General features: G+C 55.7%; 1 pseudogene; it reads right to left on the reverse strand.

The window, feature by feature from the left end:
- Positions 1 to 1,149: 1,149 nt before the first annotated feature.
- On the reverse strand, positions 1,150 to 3,627 carry LOC136464064 (uncharacterized; annotated as a pseudogene).
- Between the last annotated feature and the right edge of the window lie 10,361 nt (positions 3,628 to 13,988).

The following is a 13,988-nucleotide window of genomic DNA, read 5'->3' on the forward strand; positions in this document are numbered from 1 at the left end:
ATCAACTTGATATTTGATTTCTGATGTGTTGCATATGTATATCCGTGGTTCTATGACTTAATGTACATTTACAGTATGGATTTGTCATTTGTGAATTTTGTATGTATGTTTGTATGGGCTACTAGGCCAGCACGCCCTGCTGGGCTGCCCGAGCTAGCTGGGCTAACTTGGCACGATTAATATCCTGTGATGCTATGTTTGGGCCTGCGGTTGAGCCCATTGAGCGGCATGGCATGCACGACACAATGAGGCACTCGGGCCATTGCCCACTAGAGGTTGTGTCATGCGGTGTGGCCTCGTGTAGCTAGTCTTAGAGCACCTTTAGCAATCTCTATAAAAAATTGAGTGCTAAAACCCTGGTTTTGGAAGCGATGGCGGAAGAGGAGGGGGTAGTGTGGAGGTAGAGATGGGGACGACCATGGCTAATGTACCACCTCATAGAGTTGGTGAGAAATTATCCACCGCTGCTACTAATTACACAATTTATATGTACCAATTCGACACTTCCTTTCCCCTCTACGTTTCTTCGCCGGCCTTAGTGCGCGGCATCAAAACATACACCAAACATCATTCATGAGCATATTAGACCTTTCTTAGATAAACTGCACGTTTTTGGAGGTGGAGCTAGGCTGCATGCCAAATAGGACCACCTGCTCCTGGAATTAATGGAGCAAAGGAGTCCGAAACCGACCTTAAAAGTTGGCTGATCAAGTTTTGCGTTTGAGCCCCTCCAGCTTTGGTACTTTCACACGGTAGCTGGCGCGTCAAGCCAGCGAGGTGTCTGTTTTTTTTGCCGGTTCCAGGGAAAAATTGGACGATTTTCTTTTATCTCCTCTAGTATCAAGAAGATCATGAATGATTTGTCCAAAAAACGATCATAGAATTGAATATAACTGAGTCTTCAGCTAAAACCATATAAGTTACGGTGTCGATGTGGTTTAAACTAGACTGACCATACCAGTGCTAAAAAAAGGAACAAATTTCATTGCACGAAACGTAGTGATAACTTAGTCAGATACATAATTCGGAAACACCAGTAAAATTTATCACTACAGAAGGTAATGCATCTGGAGTGACATTTCACAGCCTCGGCACGAGGCAAAAGAATATATAGAAATACAGAATGATAGAGAAATAGAGGTGGTCAAACTAACTCTGGAGACATCCACCAACTATTGACTTCCCTTCTTTGTCCCAACTATCACCACCACCCCCAACACTCCTTTTCCCAATCCCCTTCAGAGCAGTTACATGATCCAGGCCCAACTGCTGCTTACGAAGCCTTGAATATGATGGACAACTTGCAGGCGCCCCCTGCTTAAGCTGCCACAGTAAAGGCTTCACTGCGATATCTGTTCTATCAGAATCCATCGCACATGATACCTCATTAAGGTTGAACCCACAAACGCTAGTTTCCGTCTTGTCACGATCAGCCCCCTAATACAGCCATCTTAATAATAAATAATACTATATGATTATATATTAAATGTTACAAATAAACACTTGAAATATATAAGCAATATTTTATGAAATAATTTATTTGTACTCAGTATCATTCGAAATCTTGTTTGATGTTGCATATAAATAGACATGTTTAATTTAGGACAAAAGCAATACGATTTACTGCTTCTATTTCAAATTATAAGAAATTCTTGTTTTAGATTCATAGCCTTTGCTACGCACCTAGATATATGGTATGTTTAGAAAACATCTTATAATTTGAGATGGAGGCAAGCGAACGCTACACCAGTTGGTCTGGCTATGCGCTTTGCACCCTGCCGGTCAGAGTTCGAACCCCCTCGGGGGCGGATTTGTTGGTCAGAGGAGACGCAATTTATTTGCACGTTGAAAAAAAAAATCCCCTCGTCTGCCCCACGCCAAAGCACAGGTCTAAGGCCAGCCCAGTCTCACGGGAGCTACGGTGCCACTATGTATGGGTCGAGTTTTTTTTTTTAATTTGGGACGGAGGAAGTACAATTTACATTGCAACTGAGGGAGTACATATTAAATCACCTTAAAATTCCTTTTAATATTTATTTATGCAAAATTATCACCGATCTAATAATAAACACTTGAACTTTAACATTCATTATTTATGCAAAGTTGATCATCCATTTAGCACACCAGGAGGAATTAGCGATTCCGGATGGCCATTGAATTAAAAAATCTGAAGAGGAGGATGTGCGGGCGTGCAAGATTCAAGACTGCACCAACGCGCGTTCTACTTTTTTTTAGCAAAGCGTCCTACTGACTAGTTAGCTGCTGCTCAAAGCTCTACTACATCCAACACACGGCTGTTGGGGCCTTTGGCATCAAGGGCGTGTTTGGATTGAGCCCTCGCAGGCAGATGCCTGCCAGGCAGCTGATGCTGTCTCCAGGCGTGGAAAATCGGACGCCTGGGACTCACGCGAGCTCCAGGCAAGTCTGGCCAGTGTGAAACCAAACAAGCCCCAAAGGCTTGGAGCGGCTGCCCCGCTCGCCCTGCCCCAGGGCCGGGCCTCATGAGCCTCAGGTTTTGCAGGTGGACGACCAAGAGCGCTTGTTTTCTTACCTTCCTCTTCTTTTACAATGACCATGTGATCAGGCTCTGCAGGCTCAGGGCATTTTTGCTTAATACTCTCGAATATTTTATCCTGACACAGATCCTTGGTATACTTGCTGAGCGCCCTGAGTAATGCTGGTCCTGGGGAAAGCTTTCTCTGGTGGTACGGCAGGTGTATAGTCAGGGGGAAGGGAGAGCAAGGCTCTGTCCGGCTGATAAGCCGACTGAAGCTGTTTTGTTGTGAGAGAAAAATACTGTAGATTCTAGCTGATAAGCCGGCTAATAAGTTTATCCCAATTCCCTAAAAGTTCTTTGTACATTTTGCGTAGTGTGACTTCTGCGAGGCCCCGTAACCTTACAGATCTCAGCCTCAGTTTTGCGCTTCTCTTCAAGCTGACATGCAAGGTAGATAGCAGCAGCAGATAGCCAGATATACTTATGGGATTCCGCCGTGTGAAGCACTTATTAACAACCACCTCGCCAATATGAGCTGCAAGTTCCTGAAGAGTCAACATAGGAGTACAATATATTAAAGCAGATATTGATTTTCAGCATAATGCTTCAGTAATAGGTTTTTCAGATCATCTGATACCTGATCAGATTTATTCAGCTGGAGCAAGCTGCAAAATCGGGGCACATATGGACAGCTATTGAGTTGCTGTTACGTGGTTGACTCAGTTTCAGAGATTGGCAAGTATTTTGATGTATTTTCCTCTCTCTTTTTTAGGAAGATTGCTAGCAGTAGAGATTTCCTGTTCACATAGAAGACAGAAGGTGAATCGGTAGTGATTGATAAAATTAGTGTGACATGAATAGTATACCAAGTTTCGGATATTTGCCAGATATGTTTAAAGTTTTTCCTGCTATCTATATCTGAGGAAGACTGCTAGCATAGAGATCTCTTGGCTAGGTAGCAGACAGAAGGTGACTCAGTTCTAATCAACCAATATAATAACATTAAACGAAAATGCATGCTACACCAGGTGTTTGTGTAACGAAGACCAAACATAACAAAGCTGACAAGCATTTGGTTCATTGGCTGTCAATGGAGCATCTTTAAAATGGTATGGGATGAATTCAGGCATTCCCAATGGGGTTAAAGATACCCTAATAAGTATTAGCTTCAACATCAGCCTGCATACAGTGAGATAACTGAGTCAGATTTTTTTTTCATCTATGTTCGTGGCAAGCACAACATCATGGTACATATGATGGCTAAATGCAGGTGGAATTCTGAAATTTGGAGAAACCCAAACTGCAGGGCAGCAATGCCATAACCTGCAAAAATGGAGCTGGCCCCCGAATGGCCTAAATGAGGGTAAACGTCGATGGAGGTTTCAGCAAAGGAGGAGCCCAAGGAAGCTGGGGTTATGTCATAAGAGATGATGAAGGGGAAGTCATTCAAGCAGGGGCAGGAAAGATTAGAAATGCGCTGGAGGCATGGCAAACTGAACTGATGGCATGTATGCGAGGAGTGAAGGCAGCGCAGAGTCTAGGCATACACAGGATGATACTTGAAACAGATGCCATGATGACCGTTAAGGCTCTGCATGCCACTGAATTCTGATTGTCGTCAATGGGAGGGCTCCTGCATGAACTTAAGTAGATGCTCGCTGAGGAGTTCACTGAAGCCAAAGTTTCCTTTGCTCCATGTTCCTGTAACACAGTAGCATATGAATTAGCCCTTGTTTAGTTCGCGAAATTTGGATTTTGGGGCTACTGTAGCACCTTCGTTTTTATTTGGCAAATAGTATCCAAACATTGACTAATTAGGCTTAAAACGTTCGTTTCGCAATTTCCCACCAAACTGTGCAATTAGTTTTTCTTTTCGTCTACATTTAATGCTCTATGCATGGGCCGCAAACATTCGATGTGACAGATACTGTAGCAACTTTTTGGATTTTGGGGTCCAACTAAACAAGGGCTTAGCTAAAGTTGGTAGTTTTTGTCAGGAGGATGGTCGTTTTCGGTCTCGGTACTCTACCAGACTTCTTTCACAAGGTTAATGGAATCGTGTGGTGAAAAAAAAAACGAACGCAACTGTCGGTGTTTCGGACCGGGGGGTCCTCAACCGACTAGTGAATTTGTTCTGCGTGCTCCCGATTCCGGATGGTGATGCAAAGAGACACAAGGTTTATACTGGTTCAGGCAATCGGCGCCCTACGTCCAGTCTGAGGGATAGAACTTGTATTCCTTGCACCGAAGTGCTCGTGGTAGGGGGTTACAAGCTAAGGGAGAGAGGGAATTTGTCCCAGGTCTCGACAGGGTGTCGTGGGGCCGCCTGAGACGTTGCTCTCAAGCGGCTGGAAGGTGTGCGTGTGTGTGTGTTCTCCGGCATCCCCTCTAAATGGCCCAAGCCCTCTCCTTTTATAGTTGAAGGGGGGACAAGGGCAGTACATGTATTACTATGCGGCGTCGTGCCGCCAGGGACGGCATGTCCAAGCCCTGTGGCCTGTTCCTGTGGCGGCGTGGTCATCGGAGTGGCCCATCCTTGGAGTACTGGGACGGCGTGGTCGTCCCATCAGATCCTGTGCGTCGTGGGAGCCCCAGGAATGCCTCGGAGTGGACGTGGCGGCGACCATAAGCCGCTGGGGACGGACTATGCACGAGGCCGAAACTTGGTCGGGGCCGAGGCTGGTACTACGGTGGGGGGTCTCGGCAGGCGCGGACCCCAATATTGCCGAGGCCCTGATGTACAGTGCCGAGGCCTTAGTGTACAGCGCCGAGGCCTTGGGCGGGCGGCTGATCGTGGACACAGTGGTAGGACACAGTGGCCAGTAACCCCCGCCATATCCTGTCCCAGGCGCTGACGGCGGCTGATCGTGGTCACAGTGTTTGGACACAGTGGCCGGTAATCCCCGCCATATCCTGTCCCAGGCACTGACGGCGGCTGATCGTGGTCACAGTGTTTGGACACAGTGGCCGGTAATCCCCGCCGTGCCCTGTCCTGGCCGGTATGGTGTTGATGCGACTTCGGGTCGCGTCGGTCTTTTTGTGACGTTGAGCCGCTGTCCGGCTGAGATCACGGGGGTGGTTGAAAACATTAATGGGACGTGACCGGCTGTCGGGAGGGTCGGCCGAGGCGGGGGGCGACGGACCGCGGGCGAGCCGGCCTCGAGCGACATGGAGAATGGGGCCTCGCGCGAGACGGGGATCAGGCTCCTTGCCGAGGCTTCGCGTGAGAGGCCTCGCGCGATACGGAGAACGCGCCTCCTGCCGAGGCCTTCTGTGGAGAGCCTCGGGCGAGGCGGAGACGGCGTTCCCTGCCGAAGCCTTCCCTGGGGAGCCTCGCCAGGATGTCGAGACCTCCTTCTCGGGGCTCGAGGCGAGGAGGAGGAGGACCCAGTGGGCCTGGTCGCGACGGGGAGGGGCCCACGACTTACCTTTTTGCTTTTATCATCGTTATTTTTTAGATGGGACTGGGGCAACCCATTTGATGTTTTGCTTGGGGTACCCCATTCTAAGGTACCCGACAGTAGCCCCCAAGCCTCGGGGGGAGTGCGCACACTCCCCCTGAGGGTTTGCCGAGGCTTGGTTCATACCTGCCCCGTAGGAATTGGGGCTTGTTTTTTGAGGTTCTGGTGGGTGCGCGCGAGCGCACCCGCCGGGTGTAGCCCTCGAGCCCCTGGGGGAGTGGAGTTACTCCTCCAGGGGCTTTCTTCATTTCCGTGTCTGAACGAGTAGTTCTTATTGCATTTGCTAATCCCCCAAGCGCAAGTTTGGGTTGCGGGGGTCTCGGCGAGGCTGCAGGGAAAAAGGCCTCTAGCCTCTGCGCGGAGCAAGAGGTTCGTCAGGGGCCCCCTGACTTTGGGTATGATCCTCACGCTTCCTTTCGCTCGGAAGGAGGGGTGGAACGTGCCATGCTACCCTCGATGGGCACAAGCGTGGACACTTCCGGTGAGCTGTTAGCGGGTAGTCCGAGTGGAGGCCCGAGCCCCGTTCGCTGGGGGACGGCTAGTGGTCCAGGGACGCACTCCAAGAGTACCAGGGGGTTTCTCTAGTGGGTGCCGAGGCCGTTCGCGGGCCTTGGTGGCTCGGTGCCTCCCTACGGTGGGATCCCATTCGGATACTTCCCCGCCGGTCTCGGACACGACTTAGGACGCCCCGAGCGACCGTTCGCTCGAGTCTGGGCCATTCGTAGGCTCGCCTCGATGTCGTCCCTGACTCTGTTGCCCTAGGGCGGCTGTTGAAACCTTTTGGAGGCCCAGCCTTTGAACCCCTAGACCGTAACGGGCTCAGCGCCCTTTTACCGTGTTTGTAGCGAAACCTCTAGCGCGGTTTTGGACTGTTTGTCTTTGCCTTGGGTGTTCTGGCCCTTTTATCTGGTCTTCACGTGTCCTTTTCATTCGGATGGAGGATTAGTTTGCTGAGCCCATTCTGGTCTCGGCAAGGTTGCAGGAAGAGCCCCTAGCCTCTACGTGGGAGGGCCATCGGGAGTTCTCCTGACTTTTTATACGCCCCTCGCGCGTGAGGGTTTGTTTGCCGAGGCCCCTTTGGGCACGAGCCCGGGTCGTGAGGTCTTGGCATATTTGCAGGAGGAGCCCCCTAGCCTCCGCATAGGGCGAGAAGGCCGTCAGGGGTTCCCTTGACTTTTTATGCGACCCTCGCACTTCCTTTTCGCTCAGAAGGAGGGGTGGAACATGCCTCGCTACCCTCGATGGGCACGAGCGGTGGCACTTCTGGTGAGCTGTTATCGGGTAGTCCGAGTGGAGGTCCAAACCCCGTTCGTTAGGGGATGGCTAGCGGTCCAGAGACACACTCCAAGAGTACCAGAGGATTTCTCTAGTGGGTGCTGAGGCCGTTCGTTGGGCCTCGGTGGCTCGGTGCCTCCCTACGGTGGGATCCCATTCGGATACTTTCCTGCTGGTCTCGGACACAATTTTGGGCATCCCAGGCATTTCGCTCGCTTGGGTCTCGGCCCCGTATAGGCTCGCCCGCAGTTGCCCCTGACTCTGTTATCCTGGGGCGGCTGTCGAAACCCTTTGGGGTCCAGCCTTCGAACCCCTGGATCGTAACGGGCTCAGAGCCCGATTCCTTCCTATGAAAGGAACAGGCCGCGGGATATGTCCTCCCTATTGGCTCGGCCGCGGGTAGCGCGCCTTTTGAGGCGATTTCACGGGGATGCGAAATGACGCCCGCTGCTGTAGTGGGCGAGCACGACATGATGGACGGGACATAACTATTCATGCATTTAATGCGGGAGACGTGGGCGCGTGGGCTACCGAAATCGGCTCGTGGTTAACCGCGCCGGACGGGGAAAACCTCCCTGATTTCATCACCCGTTCGTTTCACCTCCTCCCTGCATAAATACCCGAAGGGTCTCGCCCCTCCTTATCTTACCTTGCCTGCCACCTCCGTTGAGCCGTCGCCAGAGCAGCGGGTGCCGGGAAGAAGAAGAGAGAAGAGCGAGTCTAGGGAGAAAGCGAGAAAAAAGCGAGAGCGTGGAGGGGGAGAGAAAAACTCACCGCCGCGCCCGATTCCTCCATCGCATTCATGGCCGGCAACGTCGTCGTTGTCGAGGCAGACCCCTGGGATCCGTCGAATGTCACTAAGGAGATGCTCCAGTCGCTTGTCGACGGTGGACTCCTCCGCCCGGTGACAGACCCTAGTAGGCTGGAGTGGATTGCTCCGTACGGCGAGCTGGAGCTGAGGCCCTACGATGGCTACGTCGTGAGCTTCGTCTCCTTCCACGAGCGCGGCCTCGGCATTCCGGCAGACCGGTTCATGCGGGCGCTCCCGCATTACTACGGAGTGGAGCTCCACAATTTTAATCCCAACTCCATCGCTCAGGCGGCTATCTTTGTGACCGTCTGCGAGGGGTATTTGGGGATCGCTCCCCATTGGGATTTGTGGCTCCACCTGTTCCGGGCGGGGCATACTACCAAGCCGACGGGCACGTCGGGCAAGAGGAAGGCATCGAGGGCCGGAGGCTGCACTCTCCAAGTGCATCAGGACCGCCTGCACCTCTACATCCCGGCCCAACTCGCATCCTCCAACCGCCGGTGGTACACAAGTTGGTTCTACCTCCGCAACGACGATGGGGGACTTCCCCCTTATACTGGGCGGATTGTGGGGAGTTGCCCGGAGAAATGGAAATGGGGCATCCCGAAGGTCGACCAGCCCAAGCTGGAGCCACTCCTGGAGGGGCTGGTGAGGCTACGGAACCATGGCCTCACCGTCGCTGTGGTCGTGGCCGCCTTCCACCGCCGGAGGGTGCTGCCGCTGATGGCTCGGCGGCGGCGGCTATTCGAGATGAGGCCGGGTGAGCCCGTCGAAGGCACCCGGATGTCTTCCTCCGCCCTCTCCGATGAGGAAATTCACCATCGGGTGGGGGAGACGGTAGATGTGAAGTTGAGGGGCGGCAACCTGACCCCCTTCGCGATGCGACTGTCGCGGGGGTTTCTTTCGCTGGTAAGTCGAGTGCCGCTGCAGCCTCTGAGCCTCCTCAATCTCCCTTTATCCCTTGTTTCCTTATGCGCGTTTGTGGTTTGTTCAGGGGATGAGGGACGTGCACTCCTCCCCGCCGCCCGTTCCCGAGGACGCGGGGCAGTGGGCGATTAACCGCGCTCACGCCGACGCGCAGAAGAAGCGGAAGGATGCTAAGGCGGCGAAGCGCACGAAGCACATCCTTGCGCGTGAGGCGTTGGATAAGCGCCGCCGTCAGCAGCGGAAGGAAGGTCTCCCGTTGGAGGAGTCCCTGTCGACGTCGTTGTCGACGGAGGCGTCGGATGGGAATGACAAGGGCGAGGTGGGGCGAGGCCCCCTAGACCACCTTCCGGACGTCGAGGAGGTGGCGCCCGGGGCGTCGGTAAGCAGCCCGACACCCCCGGGAAGGGGAGAGGAAGCAGACCCGGGGCTGGCGGTGGCCCCCTCCGGGGCCATGGCCGACACGCCCGAGGCGTGGGTGTTAGGCAAATGCGCCGTCAGCCCGGTAAGCTCGGCGGTCGCGGTGGAGCCGGTGGCGGTGGAGGCGATGCCACTGGCCCCGCAGAGGATCGAAGGGGCGCCGGGGTCCGCCGAGGACCGACCGGCGCCGGTGGATACGGACACAACGCCCCTGCCGCCGCCTCCGCCGTTGCGGAGGAAGTTTGCTATGGCGAAGCTGGGGCTGCCCCGTTCAAGGTAAGTGTGTTTTTGGCAGGGTTATGGTGTCTTCCATTCGCTTTTTTGGTCTCGTGCTGACCCTGTAGGTTGAATTTCTTCAGTCGAAAGCGGCCTATGGACGACCTCCCCTTGGCGCCCCTTAAAGCGCTCAAGGCGAGCCCTGGCTCCTCTGCCCACTAGGTGGCGGAGGCACAAGCCGCCATCCAGCGCGGCGCGGCGTCGGCGAGGGTCGACCCACAGGAACCGGCTGCCCAAGGAAGGGTCATCGAGGCGGCCCCTACACGGTCAGATGGGGTCGTCGTGCCCTTTGTTGCCGAGGCTCCCGGGGCCTCCGGGGCTGAGGCGATGGGGGCCCCGGCGCCCATGACCGCCGAGACCGCAGTGTCTGCGGCCGGCGCTTCTGCGTTTGCCGAGGCCATAATGACGGAGGCCGGAGCCCCCGAGACCGCCGAGGCCGTGACTGCAGAGGTCGGAGCCCCCGAGGTCACCACGGCCGTCGTGATGGCAGTGAGGCCGTCTATGTAGGAGGCGGAGATGTCGGCGGCGGAGGCCTCGGCCGTGCCCTTGGCTTAGGGCCCGCCGTTGTTGCGGGAGAGTGCCCGGGAGACGGAGGTCTATCCGATCTCCTCTGACGATACTTCCCGGGCACAGGAGGTGGTTGGCGCCGAGGAGACCGACGCCGTGGAGCAGCCGGCGCCGCTCTTAGACGAGGGAAGCTCGGCCCTTGTGCGGGTATGACCCGAGCCCCGCGGGTGGGATCACCCGCGGGTACTGTGGCGGAGCCGGGACGACCCTGAGGGGGAGCCTTTGTTCGCCCTCGAGGACACAGCCGAGGGCGGGCGCTGGAGTACCTTCGAGCAGTACCGCGAGCTGGCGGAACGGTCGCTACGGACGGCGCTATCCGTGGTGGCCGACGAACTGCCCAGAGTCGCTCAGGTTTGTGTTTTCCTTTCTCGCGCGACGTTGTTCTTTCCTTGGTTTTGTCGCAATCGACGACCTCTGCTCTGCCTCCTCAGGAGCTCGAGACCCGGTCCCTTAGGAAGTCGGTCTTCCTCCGGCGGGAGAGGGGAATCTAGGACCAGCTTTAGAGACAGAGGGGTCTTCTTGCCGATGCTAACGAGCTTCTGTCGGCCTGAAGCGCGGAGGTGGAGGACCTCCGCCTTCGCTGTGCTGACGCGAAGGTCAAGGCGGCCATGGCCCAGACGCAGCTCGCCCCCTTGGCGGCGCGGATCAAGGAGCTGGAGGAGGAGCTTACCTACGCCGTCAGCGACTGGGATGCCTTCAGGTCCCGGGCTGAAGAAGCGACGACCTCGGGCAAGGCCCTCGCCGGGCAGCTGGGGGCAGAGGAGAGTGCGCACCGGCTAACCAAAGGCGCTCTGAACGAGGCCCTTGCTGCGACTGAGGCCTCGCAATCGAGGCTGTGGTTTTGAGGGGGACGGTCGAGGGTGAGTTTGAGTCCCCTTGTTTTGTTTTCTTCCCCTTATGTTCGCTTCCTAACTTCCTCGTATGACATAGAGCTGGGGAGTGAAGCCTCCAGGGTGGCCGAGGCCTCTCGAGTCGAGGCCCAGCGGTTGAAGGCGAAAGCCGAGGCCTGCCAGGCTAAGGCCCGATGCTGGGAGCTGAAGGCCAAGGGTGAGCTCCGTGGGCTCCCGTCCCTAACTTAGGTTGTTTTTTCTCTGGCTCGACCTTATTTCATTTTCCGTGGTGCAGAGTCAGAGGCGGAGGTCGTTTGGGCCGCTGAGGCTTCCAGTGCGGTGTAGACGGTGCTCGAGACTGAGATCGGGGAGCATGAGGCGCTAAAGCGTGCTGCCCTTTCCGCCTGCGAGGCCCTGGAAGTCGAGGGGGTTCAATCGGGCAGCTCCCTGGGGAGCCACTTGATTGCGCTGAGCAGCCAGATGCGCGAGCGGCTCCGAGGGGTGCTGCACATGGGTGTCAAGCGAGCGATGGCCGTCATCTCCTCTCACTACCTTGGCGTCGACCTCCCGGCCATCAGTGATGGCTACGTTCTGCCTGATGATGACGAGGAGGCCCACGCGGCGGTCGCGAAGCTGCTGGAGGCGGCGAAAGGCCCTGGCACGGCGCTGGCGACGCTCTTTGAAGACGAAGTGGTTCCTCCCCTACCCTCTGTCGGTGCTGGGGGTCCTGAGCCTTAATCTGGGCCCCGGGGGCTATGTAAAGATAGAATAGGGGTTATTTTTGTATCACAACGTTTGTGGCCGTCGAGGCTTTTATTTCTGACGTATCTGTGTTTCTTAGTTGTTTTTCTCATGTTTCTGAGCCTTTGCCCTCTGTTGCTCCTGATCCGATTTCGTTTGCGAAACACCCCTTTGGGGCCTAAGCCGTCCCTTGAGCGAGAGGTAGTGAGGGAGTGCCGTAGCCCGGAGGCGTAGGCCGTCTCGCGACTCAGCCGGCCTCTTGCTTAGGAAACAGACCTTGGTCCGAGGAGTCTCCACAAATGATTCGTCAGAGCCTGCTAGAGACTTGGCGTAGGAATTTTTTCGAAAAGCAACTAAAAAAAATGGTGCGTGGGACCTAGGGGAAGTCCCCCATCTAGCCCCTGAGGGAGGCTTGGTTCTGCCAAGGCAGAGCCGAGTCTCCCTTATTGTGTTTATTGTACCGCCGAGACCTACTGTGGGCTCGGGGGGTTTCTCGAAAAGTAAAGACCAACTAAAGAGCGCTTTTTAATTGCATTTCGAGAAACGATATATACAATGCTTGGAAATTTAGGGATAAAAGCGACGTAGCTGTTCTATGTTCCAAGCGTTGGTGAAGATTTCGCCCTTCTTGTTGGCCAGCTTGTAGGTCCCGGGCTTCAGGACTTGGGCAATGATGTACGGTCCTTCCCATGGCGGGGTCAGCTTGTGGCGACCCTTGTTGCTCTGTGCTAGCCTCAGCACCAGGTCGCCTACCTTCAGGTCTCGGCCTCGGACGCGTCGGGCCTGATAGCGCCGCAGGCTCTGCTGATACTTGGCCGAGTGTAGTAGCGCGACGTCTCGGGCTTCCTCCAGCTGATCGAGGGCGTCCTCTCGGGTTGTGCGGTTGCTTTGTTCGTTATAGGCTTGCAGCCTCGGGGAACCATATTCCAGGTCGGTGGGGAGGATGGCCTCGGCCCCATAGACTAGGAAGAAAGGCGTGAACCCCGTGGCTCGGCTCGGAGTGTTCCTCAGGCTCCAGATGACCGATGGGAGCTCGGCGAGCCATTTCTTGCCATACTTTTTCAACCGGTTGTGAATTCTTGGCTTGAGGCCTTGTAGGATCATGCCGTTGGCACGCTCTACTTGGCCGTTGGTCCTTGGGTGTCCTACGGCCGACCAGGCCACACGGATGTGGTGGTCGTCGCAAAACGTCAGGAACTTTTTACCGGTGAACTGCGTCCCGTTGTCGGTAATGATGGTGTTGGGGACCCCGAACCAGTGGATAATGTTAGTGAAGAACAGCACTGCCTGTTCGGATTTGATTCGATTGATTGGACAGGCCTCGATCCATTTGGAGAACTTGTCGATTGATACCAGTAGATGGGTGTAGCCCCTGGGGGCCTTTTGCAGAGGCCCGACCATGTCGAGCCCCCACACAGCGAACGGCCATGTGATGGGGATGGTTTGCAAGGCCAGGGCCGGGAGATGTGTCTGCTGAGCGTAGTACTGGCATCCTTCGTAGGAGCGTATTAGCTTTGTAGCGACCGCCTCGGTGTGGGTGGTAGCCCCGAGTGGGCCCCTCGTTGTTGTGGCGTTGTCGCCTGCTGACCACCTCATGGTCTCCCTGCACCTCGCGTCGACCGCCGAGGCGGTCCAAAAGCACGGGGACCCTGTGGGTTATCGGCGCTCGATCGGGGTCGGGACGAGCCGGGGCTTCCCTGTCCTGCCGAGGCGGTGCCGTGAGAAGGTTCGAGGCGCCCCCACGCCGTCGGGAGGCGGAACTCTCGGCCTGCTGAACCGCAGCGGTCTCTAGGAGATCGCGGAGCTCGCCGCAGACCCGCCGCCCCTCTGTGGTAGAAGGCTCGGGCATTGCGCGAACCAGCATTGCCGCAGCTGCAACATTCTGGCTGGCGCGATTGAAGACTGGGGGTTGCTCGCTCCCTTCGTCGTCATGGATGCGGTGATACACATCGCGAGCTCTTCGTCGGGCTCCCCCCTCCTTCACCGCGGCCTCGCTGTTCCTGTTCGAGAGAGTCTCAAAGCTGCTGCAGAAGGAGTTGGTCTTGCTCGACCTTGGCCTGGAGCTCACGGAGTTGCTCTAGGTCTGGGCGCTGAGGTCGTGCAAGAGCGACGTTCTCATTTTGTGCGGTCGGCAGGGCATTGCGTGGGGGCGTGACGGCGCCCGCCCCTGGATGAAGTGGGGAGCG

The sequence above is a fragment of the Miscanthus floridulus genome, chromosome 1, assembly GCF_019320115.1.
Source record: "Miscanthus floridulus cultivar M001 chromosome 1, ASM1932011v1, whole genome shotgun sequence".
Taxonomy (NCBI): Eukaryota; Viridiplantae; Streptophyta; class Magnoliopsida; order Poales; family Poaceae; genus Miscanthus; species Miscanthus floridulus.